Below are 16,036 nucleotides of genomic sequence, written 5' to 3'. Positions count from 1 at the left end.
ATGTAGTTTTCAATGAAGCTGAAATGGCTTTTAAGAAAACTGATGATGTTGGTCGAAGTACAGAAACATCTGACGAAGAGCTGGAGCAGGTAGAGATTCCTGTTGAGGTGGAGCATGTTGATGCTGAATTGCATATCCTAGATGAAGTCGAAGAAGAACCAGAAGATGCTGAAGTTGAGGAAACTGACGATGACTACCTATTGTCGAGAGATAGGTCGAGAAGAGTCATCAAGCCACCTCAAAGACTTGGATATGCAGATCTTATAGCTTATGCCTTAATCTCTGCAAGTGAGGTTCTAGACGAAGAACCTAGAGACTATAAGGAAGTTATGAGGAGTCGAAATAAGACTGAATGGCTGAAGGCCATGGATGATGAGATGAAATCTCTTCATGATAATCATACTTGGGAACTGATCAAGAAACCTGATGGGGCAAGGTTAGTCAGCTGTAAATGGATTTTCAAAGTTAAGGAAGGAATTGAAGGAGTGACGTCGAAAAGATACAAGGCAAGGTTAGTTGCAAGGGGTTTCACTCAGAAAGAAGGTGTCGACTTCAATGATGTGTTTTCTCCTGTTGTGAAGCATAGGTCCATTCGAATGTTGCTTGCCATGGTGGCACAGTTCGATCTTGAACTGGAACAGATGGATGTGAAGACTGCGTTCTTGTATGGTGATCTAGATGAAACGATCCTGATGAGGCAACCTGAAGGGTATGTCGAAAAGGGGAAGGAAGATTATGTGTGCAAGTTAAAGAGATCTTTGTATGGGCTGAAACAATCTCCTCGACAGTGGAATAGGAGATTCGACAAGTTCATGGCACGCATAAGTTTCATTAGAAGTCAGTTCGACCACTGCGTTTACTTCAGATTTCGACCTGGTAATTCATTTGTTATTTTGTTGCTTTATGTGGATGATATTCTCATAGCAAGCAACAGTGTTGAAGATGTGATGAGGGTGAAGGCTGAACTCAATAAGGAGTTCGATATGAAGGATCTGGGAGCTGCTTCCAGGATTCTTGGAATTGACATTCGGAGAAATAAAAAGAAGTCGAAGATATGCTTATCTCAAGAGGCATATCTACGGAAGATTCTTGAAAAGTATGGTATGTCAAATTCGAAGCCAGTTGTGACTCCAACAAACCCTCAATTCAAGCTGAGTATTGATCAGTGTCCCAGTACTGATGTCGAAAGAGCCTATATGAATAGCATCCCATATGCTAATATAGTCGGCTCTTTGATGTATGCTATGGTCTGTACTAGACCCGACATAGCTTACGCAGTCAGTCTTGTAAGCAGGTACATGGCGAATCCTGGAAAGGCTCACTGGCAAGCATTGAAGTGGATTTTAAGGTACATAAATGGGTCTCTGAATAGAGTCCTAATTTATGGTGGAGCCTTGGGTGAAGATAGTAAAGCAGTAATAGAAGGATATGTCGACTCTGATTATGCAGGTTGTATGGATTCCAGAAAATCTATTTCTGGATATGTTTTCACTATGTTTGGCACTGCAATTAGTTGGAAAGCAACACTTCAGAAGGTTGTTGCTCTATCAACCACTGAAGCGGAATATATTGCCCTAACTGAAGCTATGAAAGAAGCATTGTGGCTTGAAGGTTTTGCGAAGGAGCTGAAACTTCAAGGTCGAGGTATCACTGTTAAATGTGATAGTCAAAGTGCAATACACCTGTCGAAGAATTCAGCCTATCATGAGCGAACTAAGCACATTGATGTGAGGCTGCATTTTGTCAGAGGAGTAATCGAGCGTGGAGAAGTCCAAGTGCTGAAGGTTTCGACTGAAGACAATGCTGCTGATATGATCACCAAGACATTGCCGAGTTGCAAGTTTTTCCACTGTATGCAGTTGATAAAGCTGCATGAAGAAAGCTAGTTTGTTCCTTGACGTTGTAGAGTTAGGTCCAAGGTGGAGATTTATGAGATATTGGATCGAACTCTAGTATTGTCGAAGGGTAGCTTCTTGGTTCGACAGTTCGACAGGGTTAAGCATGAAGTCGAAGGATTGTTCACATGCTGGTGTCGAAGTGTGCATGCTGTAGTCGAAGATGGGTCTAGCATGCAGATGTCGAAGATGCTAGAGTTGTTAGCATGTTAAATTAGGTTTTAGTGTTTAAACCCTAATTTGTTAAGTTAGCTTGTTTATTAAGTTGGCTTGTGTAATGGGCCTTGCTGAAAAAGCCCATTAGTTAGTATGTTAGGTTTTATTATAAATAGCATACTAGTCTCTCATCATTGAAAAGCTGCAAATCCTAATTTAGGGTGAGAGAGGTTATTTGTTAATCTTGTAAACTTGTAATCTTGTTTTAAGAGAAAGTAAAAGAATAGCAGTTATAACCAATTCTTGTGTTCTTATTCTCTTCCCTAATTCCCTATTATACTTTGTTATTGGTATCGTTTTTCACAACACACAGTTATGTTGTTTCTCAACCATAATAAAATATATATTTTACATCAACAATATATGTATAACAAACACCAATTACAACCACAACATCATAGCAGGTAAATCATTCATTATACAGTGCACAACAATAGCACCCCTCACAATCGCGTACCAAGTACAACAAAGCAACTCATCCACGATAGAGTATCTACCTCATCATTCATCAAAATACATGATAACCATAGTTACCATGAACAAAATCCATTTGTATAACAAGCAGGAGCAATCATATTATAACAACATCCATCATTGCACATATTCAATTATGCAAACAACAAACCATTGCACCTCATCATTTATGCAAAACAAGAGTAAACCAGATTTGAAGAAAACGATTCTTTTCAAAATAAAATCAAGTTATTGTTGTTATATTTATTTTATATGGTAGAACATTCAATTTAAGGAACAACGTCCAAAACGGCGTCTAAAACGGACTTACGGTTTGAAAGTTACACATTTTTACATTTTTCAAAAAAAATAATTATCGCTACAGCACGCGACGCCACACACAGTTAGCAACGCGTAACGAATGGAAACACGCCTTCGCGGTGTAAACAAAGGTTCGCGGCGCGGAACGAGAAAATCACTACGCCTTCGCGGCGCGCACATACCTTCGCGGCGCGAACTGGCAAAAGTCAGAGCTCCCATCGCAATTGACAGCATTACGGGATTTACCCTCAAATCCCCAAAACCAAACCAAGTTATGTCATGAACCTCAAACACCACCATATCAGCCACATACATGTTATAACACAAAGATAACACACAAAGAGGATCATTTCATCATCATAACAATCATATAATCATACAATTCATCAAATCGTACAATTTCCCTCAAAATCATCCCAACCCCAATCCATCATATAACCAATTGACACAAACAATGCATCTAAATCAGTCCTATTATCTACAATACGATAAAAGATGTTAACCGGAAGAGTCCCCCCTTACCTTAGCCAAGGATCTTGATTAGCCCTCTTCCTCTTCTGTTCCTCTTTCACGTATCAGCACTTCTACTCTTCTGCTTCTCTTCCACATCTATTTTCCTTTTTTCCTCAATTCCTTATTTTATGAAAAATAGATTTTAATTTAGTAAAAGGCCTACTAACATAGCACCCCCTCTTTACTAACACCACATTTGGCCCAATAACCTCCTTTTTCATAATTCTTCAATTAAATCCAATCAAATGCCAAATAATTTCAAATAAATAATTATAATTCCAATTTAAATCAATTAATGAAAATATGGGGTGTTACAACTCTCCCCCACTAAAAGAGTTTTCGTCCTCGAAAACATACTTCAAGCAACCAGCTCGCATATGAGTCCTTCACCTGACTCTCCATCTCCCAATTAACATTACCACATGATTGGTCCTCCCTAAGCCACTCTGACCAATGCTATCTCTTTACCGCGCAATTACTTCAACTTTTGGTCTTCAATCCTCAAATTCATCTAATATAACCAACAGAAAGCACATCTCACGCATTCAATCTCAGCTCTTACGCCGCATTTGACTGCCCAAAGGTGTACTACTCGTTATACCTCCAAAAGGTTAACAACAATAGTATATTAAGGTGTAACCCATACAATACGCCCAATAACTGAATAATATAATCATGCAACCCGTGGTATGATCACACCTGATCAACACTACAGCCATGCATTCCATATACGAACGTACCAACCTTAGACACACTCTTCCATCTGAGCGATAAAATAATACTTATACTTTTCACCAACTGTTTCCTTCGAGAAACTCAATAATCATATTCCTACACCATTGAATTCCAATTATCTGTCTCCTCTTAAGTCACACCATCAATTATCCAACACGTTACATTCCGCTTTTGCTTCACTATTCTGATTACTCATTACAGCCATCATTACCAATTAGACTTCTGAGTCATACCCAACTCTGGCCCTTTTTACTCATTCGTTCAAGAGTCATTCTTTACCATCCATGGTATTAATTTACCACTCCACAATACTTACACGTACTAAAGCAAATTTCTGAGTTACTACATCTATTAAAACTTTCCCACCATCGGAATGAGTACACACAAGTAGTTATAATCACACTCGTCAGCCTCAATACACCATTGCTTACATAATAGCTCAGACTGAATCCCACTCTTCTTTAAGAATTAAATCAACTTCGTCCTTCATGGAGTATAATTCCTCATTATATCTGGAATATACAATATCACCTTATTAACAGCACAAAGTTATGACAGCATCATATAGCATCAACTCTTCGTTTTAATTTCGCCGAATACATACTCGTTAACTACGTACAACCATAATAACATATTCATCATCTCGGCAATTAATCGAAAGATTTATAATTCTCCGACACGACATCCTTACATCCACTGGATTCTAAATCCAACATATAGATCAATACATATTCTCTATGTAGGCTCCTGACATATTAATTCCTCACTTCTCCCAAGTAGTACTCATAACACTACTCCACATCGCACTTTCGCTGCGCGACTCTGATTACCCATTTTAAGTCATTTTCCCCTCATGTTGCACTCTTCCATATTCACTTCTTCATAAGTTCACACAACATAGCGAGTGATTATTCTCACGGCTTAGTATTCATCACATCTTAAACCATTAAGGTAACAAAACAAGTTCATCCCATCTATATGATTTCCGTCCACTACCAACAAGAGATTTAGGGTGATCAAGTCCTAAATTTGTCAATATTAGTTGGAAATCATATTTAAGCATAAACCGTCGTTACTACATAATAGTGTCCATTTCCGAGTTTGCACCCAAACTCATTAACATCGTCATAGTTCAATAATTCAATACGGTGTCCTTCTTCTAGAATATTCTTCCGAAGTCCAAAACATCAGGAACACAAATTCAATCACTAACCTTATTATATTATTCTCGTCGATTCTGAATTCACCGCCTTTACCTTGGTAATTCAAAGTCAACTTATCGATCAACTCACATCATCTTGCTGACCTTCTCTAATCTCGTCAAGAATGCCATTAGTCATCTTTAGCATACCCAATCTAACACTATTAGGAGTGCCTTCACATACCAACTCAAGTCTCAAAATTGTCCAATCAAATCCAACTCATTCACCATTAGCACCAACATATTTAAAGACTTCCTACTCAACGCAGTAACACAACATTCATAACTCGTGGTTTTACTCCAAATTCTATGACATCTTTCATGCCCAAATATCATCCCACTCGACATATCAACAAAGTCTTCCTTACATTCAATAAGTGTCAGAAATTCTCTAAAATTCTTCTTTTATACTTATCGTTACCTTGCCATCATAAATACGATTCCAATAGTTCTAAAGTTTATTCCATCTTTACTACTAATTCGCTTCTCACTAAAATCCATCGGTACCCAAGTCATCTTTATTACCGAACCTCTCATTAACTTATTCATCAACAACATGTTCTACCCCACGTCGTTTCAAACAATCGCGGTATTAGGCATTCTTATTCAACAAGTTTCACGCTTCCATAACCGACTTCAGAACCTCTCCTCATAGGGTCACTCTACTGTATTTATAAATCTTCCATAAAGTAGAACATAATCCCTCCTCCTCGTAGGTTCAAACGGCACATTAATCCGACACTCGGAACTCAAGATATGAATTTTCCAATCATTGCCCGAAAAATGCAACACTGACATCATGCAGCGACACTCTATACGATATATCCAAAACTCCTCAATTGGTAAATTCAATTCTTAAAATTACTCCTCAACAAACTTTCTAATTATTCCTTCAATCCATTCAACGCTGACACTGACATCCCGTGCAGTACCAATAAACAAGTCTAGTTATAAGAACAAGAGTACCCGCAACTTCACCTCTTTCCAACGTCACTCTGTGACAATTAATTATGTTACAGCTGCTGAAACTATTTTTATAACAAATTTCATCTCGTTAGCTTTCCAACGCTTCAAACGGAACTCAAATCGGATGTCCAGAACTCTAGTTATGAATTTTCGAAGTTCTGCAACTATTCAGCAATTTTCCTGCGTTTTGCTTACGAAAATCTCACTCCAAAACTCATTCTCTTCAACTCGATCATATTCCAAACAGCCCCTTATCATATCTCTTCACTTCCAAACATTCTTATGACTTGAGCAACACATCCCATTGCCGAAGTGCGATTTCTGAAATATCACGACAACAATCCTCTTTGCAAACTTGCAATGATCCTCTTCCAAGACCCAAGGCTACTCAACTGACAACTTCGCAGCACCAGCAGAGCTGACACATTGCAACTCTCTAATTTTTCCCTCTCTAAACAATCATCAATTACCTCTAATCATCTTCCCCCAAGATGTTCCAACTCAAATACCAGTCAAGTCTTAATTCTAAGTCACCTTCAATTCGGGAAACAACAAACTCCAACAACGCTTGCACTGTTGCCAACAACAACCTACTGAATCAATCATCTTGCAACTGAAAGATAACCGAGAAGCGAAGCTTCTCCCCCACTTGTTTCAACCAACCTCCGCAACAAACAACCAAGTACCGACAGTGATTCACTCACATGTCGCGTACCAAGGGATAATATGCCGACAGTATTCAACCGTCGTGCAACTCAACTGACTCGAATATTGGCCGGACGGACCGACCTGCTCTGATACCACTATTGTAACACCCTTCTAAACCCCGCGAAAATTTATTAAATAGTTCAGAGTAAACATGAAAACAAGGGTGCCACAATTTAATTAAAAACAATTTACTATAAATCAATTGTCATGCTTCACTTAAGAACGAATCATCCATTTAACAAAATTATGCTTCTACACAGCGGAACATTAATCAACGGATAAGCATAACATCATATATGCAATATCTCACAAAATTACTCCAATAACAACAAAATAGAGTATCACCATAAACTCTAAACTAGCGTTCCCCCCAGTGTTACAATATCAGAGCATGACACCGACGCTATACTAAACAAACTGACTCATGAGCTAATCCTCACCGAGCCGAAAGCCGCTATCCTCAATCTGAAAATATCAACAGTAAGGGTGAGTCTTATTCAAAATTAACAAATGTTATCGAATCATAAATAATAACACATCATAGTCACATTATTCATCCAATTTCATTATATTCAGATTGTCAGGAAGTACTTATCAACACAACAACAATAGAATACATTATCAAAAGACAACACCATAACAATTACACCATCATCAAATATTATAACATTGGACAATCTTCCATTCATGTTATAATTATACACAACAACCTAATGCAAATGCAACTATATGCATGTGGTACCAAATATGGGATAACCCATCTCACCGATCCACCACCATAAAGATTCGGCTACTTCTCTCACCAATTCCACACAATGGGAATTAGCTACCGCTGTCCCACCACCATAAGGGATACAACTCACAACATGATTATGAAATGCATGTATCAACCATAACATGCTCATCATTAACATTAATCAACCAGATATCATAATCATCAACCACCACAATAATCAACAGCCACACACAGTTATGTTGTTTCTCAACCATAATAAAATATATATTTTACATCAACAATATATGTATAACAAACACCAATTACAACCACAACATCATAGCAGGTAAATCAATCATTATACAGTGCACAACAATAGCACCCCTCACAATCGCGTACCAAGTACAACAAAGCAACTCATCCACGATAGAGTATCTACCTCATCATTCATCAAAATACATGATAACCATAGTTACCATGAACAACATCCATTTGTATAACAAGCAGGAGCAATCATATTATAACAACACCCATCATTGCACATATTCAATTATGCAAACAACAAACCATTGCACCTCATCATTTATGCAAAACAAGAGTAAACCAGATTTGAAGAAAACGATACTTTTCAAAATAAAATCAAGTTATTGTTGTTATATTTATTTTATATGGTAGAACATTCAATTTAAGGAACAACGTCCAAAACGGCGTCTAAAACGGACTTACGGTTTGAAAGTTACACATTTTTACATTTTTCAAAAAAAAATAATTATCGCTACAGCACGCGGCGCCACACACAGTTAGCAACGCGTAACGAATGGAAACACGCATTCGCGGCGCAAACAAAGGTTCGCGGCGCGGAACGAGAAAATCACTACGCCTTCGCGGCGCGCACCTACCTTCGCGGCGCGAACTGGCAAAAGTCAGAGCTCCCATCGCAATTGACAGCATTACAGGATTTACCCTCAAATCCCCAAAACCAAACCAAGTTATGTCATGAACCTCAAACACCACCATATCAGCCACATACATGTTATAACACAAAGATAACAAACAAAGAGGATCATTTCATCATCATAACAATCATATAATCATACAATTCATCAAATCGTACAATTCCCCTCAAAATCATCCCAACCCCAATCCATCATATAACCAATTGACACAAACAATGCATCTAAATCAGTCTTATTATCTACAATACGATAAAAGATGTTAACCGGAAGAGTCCCCCCTTACCTTAGCCAAGGATCTTGATTAGCCCTCTTCCTCTTCTGTTCCTCTTTCACGTATCAGCACTTCTACTCTTCTGCTTCTCTTCCACATCTATTTTCCTTTTTTCCTCAATTCCTTATTTTATGAAAAATAGATTTTAATTTAGTAAAAGGCCTACTAACATAGCACCCCCTCTTTACTAACACCACATTTGGCCCAATAACCTCCTTTTTCATAATTCTTCAATTAAATCCAATCAAATGCCAAATAATTTCAAATAAATAATTTTAATTCCAATTTAAATCAATTAATGAAAATATGGGGTGTTACAACACGGCACCAACACGTACCCGTGCGCATGCACGGGTATCGCACTAGTTTATTTGTTACATTCACTATACAATTATGTCCACTTTCATCTCTCTCCTTTCTCTTTAACTCACATACAAAACACAAGGTGGTTGATATAAATGATTGAATATTCAAATCAATGAGATATAAATATTTTTAAAAGTAGTTGGATCTTATAGAGAGAAAGAAATGGTTAATGAAAGAAGAAGATGAAGTTATCTTTCTCACCTTTTCATTTCACTCCTTTAAAACACTGAAAATGTTATTCTATATATATGACATTAAAATAAAGACATCATATAAAAGACACTTTTATGAGATATATCATAAAAGGTGGAAAACAATTAAAAAATAGAGTACTTTTAAGAGAGAATCTTCTGACGAGATAATGAAGAAATGTGAGACTGGAATAGCATGAAAACATGTTGCACCAATATTATGATAAAAGAAAAGACTTGAGAATATTAAATAAAATTTTTAACATATTAATAAAGGGATATTTTTTAAAATAAAAAATAAAATTATTTATTAAAAAATAATGTAAAAGCAATTTAAAATTATTTATTTTAGATTTAATTTAATCCTACATTTTAGTTTTTAAAATTGAAAAATATTATTTATAAAATAGAGAGAAATATACTTGAAACTTAAAAGTTAAGGGTGTCTTTTATTTATTTTTATTTTTTTAGGCTCTAGAGTGCAGCATAAAAGGTTATTGTGACAACATTTTATACGGTCCAATCAAAACTATATATATGGTCTAGTCTAGTCCATATAAATTTACTATTTCATGTTGTGGTAACATACAATCTAGTTTATAAATTAGATTTAATCTATTTAATAGTAATATTTGTGACACATCTATTCCCTAGTTTCTTGAGACCGCAAATGGTCAGGAAATTATGTGACACGTGTATTTATAATTTCTTGTCAGGCAAATTATTCAAAGCCTATTAGTATTTTTTTATTTTTTGATAAGCTATTCAAAGTCTATTGCCTAAACCATGATCCTTGTCTAATGGTTATACATCTATAACAGCTTTTCATTTATATTTATTTATTATAATAATAAATGTTCATAATTTTTTTGTTCCTTAAAAATTGAAACCAGAATTTAGAAGAACCAGTAGAAGGCCATTGCATTTTTTATGCATGTCTCTCTCTCTCTTTGAAGCACGATAACAAATTACAGAAGTACAAAATAAAAATCAACCATTTGACAATCTTGCAAATAGTATTTACTCATTGACATAAAATGCTTTAAGAAAAACTTGTTTAAATGGAGAAATGCTCATCCAGCTAACTATTTTTTTGTAGTATTTGGAGAAGTGATTCATGTTTTACTCCATTTCTCTTCTCTTTGCTATCAATATTCTATTCTTCAAACTCTTATACAAGTTTCAGAAGCAGATTTTTTGGTGGATAAAGAATGAAAAATGAAATCTAATGAAGAAGTTAGTAGATCTGCAAGCTAAAAAAAATTAAAAAGAAATCATAAAAGTGTAGACGATACACATTTCAATCAATAAAATATAACAACCATTTCAAATCCAACCACAACCACACTCAGCGCCGGAAACATTCTGCCGCCACCACAGATTCACGCAGCAAAACTATACACCACTATAAAAAAAACCAACAAATAATAACACAAAGACGAAGCAGAATCAGAAAAATCAACATAAAGACTAACGATGATAAAAATGTTAACTTTTTTCAAAACAATAACTATAAAAATGATAACTTTTAATGAAACAATAACCATAAAAATGATAACTTTTTTCTATTAATCTCATCAAACCATAACATTAAACTCAGAAGCATCACATATTAACGATGAAAAAGATGAATAAAATATTGATGAAGACGAATGAGTAGAAGCAGGGAGGTTGTGAGTAAAAATAGATCTGGAAAAAATATTAGCTCCATTAAAAGGTCAAGAAGGTTGTAATGGATCCAAAAAAAGTTGTTCTTCTTCTCCATTGTTTGTCCTTGCATTAAATTGCCAATCCTAAATCCAAAAGGTTCGTATTAGACAATAAAAAGATGGATGAAATAGAAAGAGAAAAAGAGAGAGAGAGTTGGAAGAAAGAAGAAGTTGAAGCAAAGAGAAAAAAGATAGAGATATAGTAGAAATTGGGAAGAAAAAAAATAGAAAGGAAAGCTATTTGAAGTCCAGCTGATATTGTGCAAGGAAATAAATAAATTTAGTTAGGCCATCCAGATAGCAAGCCGTGGAACCAGAAGGGCAATGCTGGTATTTCCAGAACATAATATTTTCTTAGATTAGTATTTTGCCATTTAAAAGTTATTAAAAACATTGTTTCATTTTTTTAATCTTCAACACTATAAAATTTTGTGTGTATTTAACTATAATTATTTTTTTATTTTATCTTCAATACTTTTTAGTGTATTTTTTATTAACAATACTTAAGTTTTAATAAAAATAAGAATAAAACGAAAATTCTTCAATAACTATTAAATAAATAAGTTAGTGGGGAAAAGTGCCTCCAAAGGATTATACTTGCATTAGATCATGACAAAATTGACCATTTTAATAGTGCAACTTAAATTATTATTCCACCAATTTACATATACATAACATGAGTGTTTTTGCCACCTTATGCATAAACTATTAGAGAATTTTTGTGTGGTTATTCCACCAATTCAGATATGCATGAGTTTTCTTTCCCACATTATAAATAAACCATTATAGAATTTTAACCGAGGAAACTAAATTCAACAAAGCAAACTACCTCTCTTTGAAAATGAGTTCCTCGTGTTCAATAAATATCATAAAGTAGTTGGTTCTTAATTTAAATCAATTTGCAAAATCTATTCATTTATTTTATTTTAAACAATTTTTATTTTCTTCATTTTCTATTATGAAATTTTTAATTTTTAATTTTTAATTTTTAACAACATTTAAAAAAACATTAATACTTTAATATTAAATATAAATAATATATATTGGATTTGATAACGTACACCCACTTATTTTTATGAATGTCTATTTTAGTAAGCTTTAACTACAAAATGGTTAAATGCACCTTAAGGTACATGTTGTTAAAATAGACAAATACTTAAATGCACCCTAAGATGTATGTTGCTAAAATAGACCTTCATAAAAACAAGTGGGTCTATGGTAGCATTATGAAATTTTTAATTTTTAATTCTTAACAACATTTAAAAAAACATTAATACTTGAATATATATATATATATATATATATATATATATATATATATATATATATATATATATATATATATATATATATATATATATATATATATATATATATATATATATATATATATATATATATATATATAGGAGGGTTATATTGACTCCAAGAGTAAGTGTTCAACACTTACTCCAAATCATAACCATTGATTATCATTAATCCAACGGTTTTAATTAAAGTTTTATTTAAAAAATATTTCCAAAAATAATTAGATTAAATGATTAATTAAAACCGTTAGATTAATGAAAATCAATGGTTAAGATTTGGAGTAAGCGTTCAACACTTACTCTTGGAGTAAATATGTCCCTCCTCATATATATATATATATATATATATATATATATATATATATATATATATATATATATATATATATATATATATATATATATATATATATATATATATATATATATATATATATATATATATATATATATATATATATATATATATATATATATATCAAATTTTATAACAAATAGTATAATAATATATTTTAACACATATTTCCTTTTAACATCAAAATATATTGATATTGAAAAAAACATGTTCAACGAAAATAACTATATCGCCCAAAAAGTAGAAAATTTGATTATTTTAGAATACAAAAAATACTAATATTAATATTACTATAAAATTTTGATAATAATATTAAAATTAATTACTACTAAATTTCTTTTTATTGCTTTTATGTCTTCAATTTTCACCCATATTAGATAGGGAATTTGTAATATCCCGATCCTTCGAGACCGATAATTATCATTTAAATGAGTAAATGATAATTACAGAGAGAGCATTGGTCTTATTCTCTATTAATCTAAAGAATGATTAATAACAAGAATTAGTGGAGTAGTTAGAATCACATGTGTTTAGTTGGGATGCAACCATATGGCATGATGATAATTAACACTAAGTTGGAGGGCATCATGGGCACTAAAGAATAAATGCATGGAATATTAGGTCTTGTTTTGGTGAAGACCCATACTTGTCACTACCAAACCAGAATTTTGGGAAAGAAGAGCTTAGAAGTTAGTGGGAGAAAGAAGAATCATGTCCATCTTTTCCATTTTCGTATTCCATGGCAGCCTCCACTAAATCAGGTATAACTCTCTGCTCGTAACTCCGATCGTAACAATTCTGGTCTCGTTGAAAAGCTACCGAAATTCTCTTCTATTTGCATATATGGTTCGCATTCATAGCTTCTGTTTTGAAGGAGAAAAACAAGCTTGAAGTTGGGACATGCATGCTGATTGTGTGTTAAAGAGTGGATACATGTTTGATGAATTTGGAGTTGGAGTTTTGGTCAAGTTAGGAGCTCAATTGCAGCATGTTCATCATCCAAAGCTCCATTGATTCAAGGTGAGTCCTTAGTTAGAAACTATGGGGTTTGCATGTTGGGGTTTCTATTTGGGATTTAGGGATTGTGAGTAAACCATGAATCAATGATGCTAACTATGTTGTTGTGATATAATACTTGCATGCTGATGTTCCTAAATGTATTTATATGATGCAATTTCGTTGGGACTGTTTTGCAAGTGTAGGGAATCAATTATAGGGTGTTTGGAACTGGTTTAGAGCTTTTAAAACGCAGAAAATTGATTATGCTACAGGGTATTCGGTTACGGGTCTTTGGGTAACCGATTACTCTGTTAAAAATGCAATTTTGGACTGTTTTTAGTGCCAGTAATCGGTTACTGAGTTTGGGTAATCGGTTATCCTGGGCGCAGGGGGAAAAATCAGCAAACTTCGGAAATTCGTAACTTTTGCGTCGTAAGTCCGTTTCGCGCAAACTTTATATCGTTGGAAAGCTATCGACGTGTACTTTCTAATTAAATTGGTCCCCAAACCAGAATGCTTGATTTAATTATATTTTAAACCCACTTAGTGTGTCTTGTCGAGTGAAATTGAATGTTGCTATTTTCCCCGAGAACAGTTTCGTTCCGTAAAGGGAACCAGATGTCTCATTTATCATGTGAGACTTGTTTATTTGGTATTTAAACATGCTAATGTCATATATGATTATGGATGTGGTAATTTTAATTTGTGAATTATGCATGATTATAATGAATTAATCTCATTGCACTTAATTGCTACATTATGTTTAAATGTGAATGCCATATTGTGATGAGACATGAACATATTGTTGATGCCCGTTGTTTTGGTTAAATAATTGGGATTGTGTGCTTGTGTGATTGGCGATTGATGCGTGTGTATGCTTGAATCGAAGCGGGCCGGGGGCTAGGTTGCGTTATGTCCCGGGCTTTGTGATCAATGGGACAACCCCGATCGTGTGATCCTGGGCTCACACCTGAGCTACCGTTGCAGTGTGCTTGTGAGGGTCTTGAGGCTTTTCCCACTTGGCGTTAACACACTTGCGTGCTCGGTATGGTGGCGTTATGCGACCAAGTAGGCCTACGCATAACAGGTAAACCATCTCTAGTGGTGCCATGTAGGCTACATCACTAGGCTATCGCCCGATGGACCCATGTGTCAAGATGGCGTATTTGTACTCGGCGTTAACACATGTGCGTGAAGATGGTTAATGGGACAATGACGCCAATTAGGCTAAGGTCATCTCGCAGCCATTTAGGCTTGTGCGAACCCGTCTAATCATCTTGCGGTGTGCTTGTACAAGTCTCTTGACAATAGGCATGGGCGTGATTCATCGAGGGTGTGTTTTATAACCTAGTCGAGGCATTAACGCGCTTCTGGATTCCCCGTACACGGGTATGGGTTTTGGCATACGTGTTTGTATACTTGTGATATGATGACTCCTATGGTGGACGATTCATGTGTTTGCTCCGTACTTGTATTGGATGTGAGGATAAACCCCAGATCAATGGTGGATTCGGTTTTGATGCATGTACCCTGTAGATCCGAGTGGACCCATAGGATAGGAGGACTCACTGAGATTTAGTAATCTCACCCCAATCAATTTATATTTTTTTCAGGTGCAGTTTAGTAGCTTTTGATAGATAGCAAGTTCGAAGTGATGGCTTGAAGTGGTGTTGGCTCGAAGACCTCGTTGGTTTTGACATTCCGCTGTGCAGATCCATTGAAGACACATGTTTTGTTATTCCTAGTAGAATTTCATGTTGTAATCAATATGGATCTTTCTATATCTATAGCTTTTGTATGCACTCAATATCAATTTTTAACGTTTCATGCATAATATACTAGTCAGTTATGTATGGGATGTTACAGAATTAAACTTAGATTTTGATTAGGGTTTTGGGATTTCTATAGGTGAAATTATTAAATATTTTCATTGATAATGATGGTAATAAGATGAACTTTATAAATAAAAATATAAGTTAAAAAATGAACATCTCATTGATTTTCAATGCAAAAAACGAGAGAGGAGACTAGAATAATTTGAATTTAAAATAAGAGGACAAATTTAATGAATCCAATATCAAAATAGTAATGTAACCAATAAAATATAATATTTTCATATCTTAATCTGTTTTTATTTTTAATAATTTAGAAAATTAATG

The 16,036-nt window shown here is 34.5% G+C and overlaps 1 long non-coding RNA gene across 1 annotated transcript; it reads left to right on the top strand.

The window, feature by feature from the left end:
* Window positions 1–13,531: 13,531 nt before the first annotated feature.
* On the top strand, window positions 13,532–15,831 carry LOC131646862 (uncharacterized). The gene is made up of 3 exons (XR_009297649.1): window positions 13,532–13,639; window positions 13,739–13,898; window positions 15,491–15,831. It is a non-coding gene; the product is annotated as an uncharacterized LOC131646862 (long non-coding RNA).
* The last annotated feature ends 205 nt before the right edge of the window (window positions 15,832–16,036 follow it).

This window comes from Vicia villosa, linkage group LG2 (assembly GCF_029867415.1).
Source record: "Vicia villosa cultivar HV-30 ecotype Madison, WI linkage group LG2, Vvil1.0, whole genome shotgun sequence".
NCBI classification, from domain to species: domain Eukaryota; kingdom Viridiplantae; phylum Streptophyta; class Magnoliopsida; order Fabales; family Fabaceae; genus Vicia; species Vicia villosa.
The sequence above is the reverse complement of the archived record's forward strand: the minus strand, read 5'-3'. Positions and strand labels throughout refer to the sequence as shown.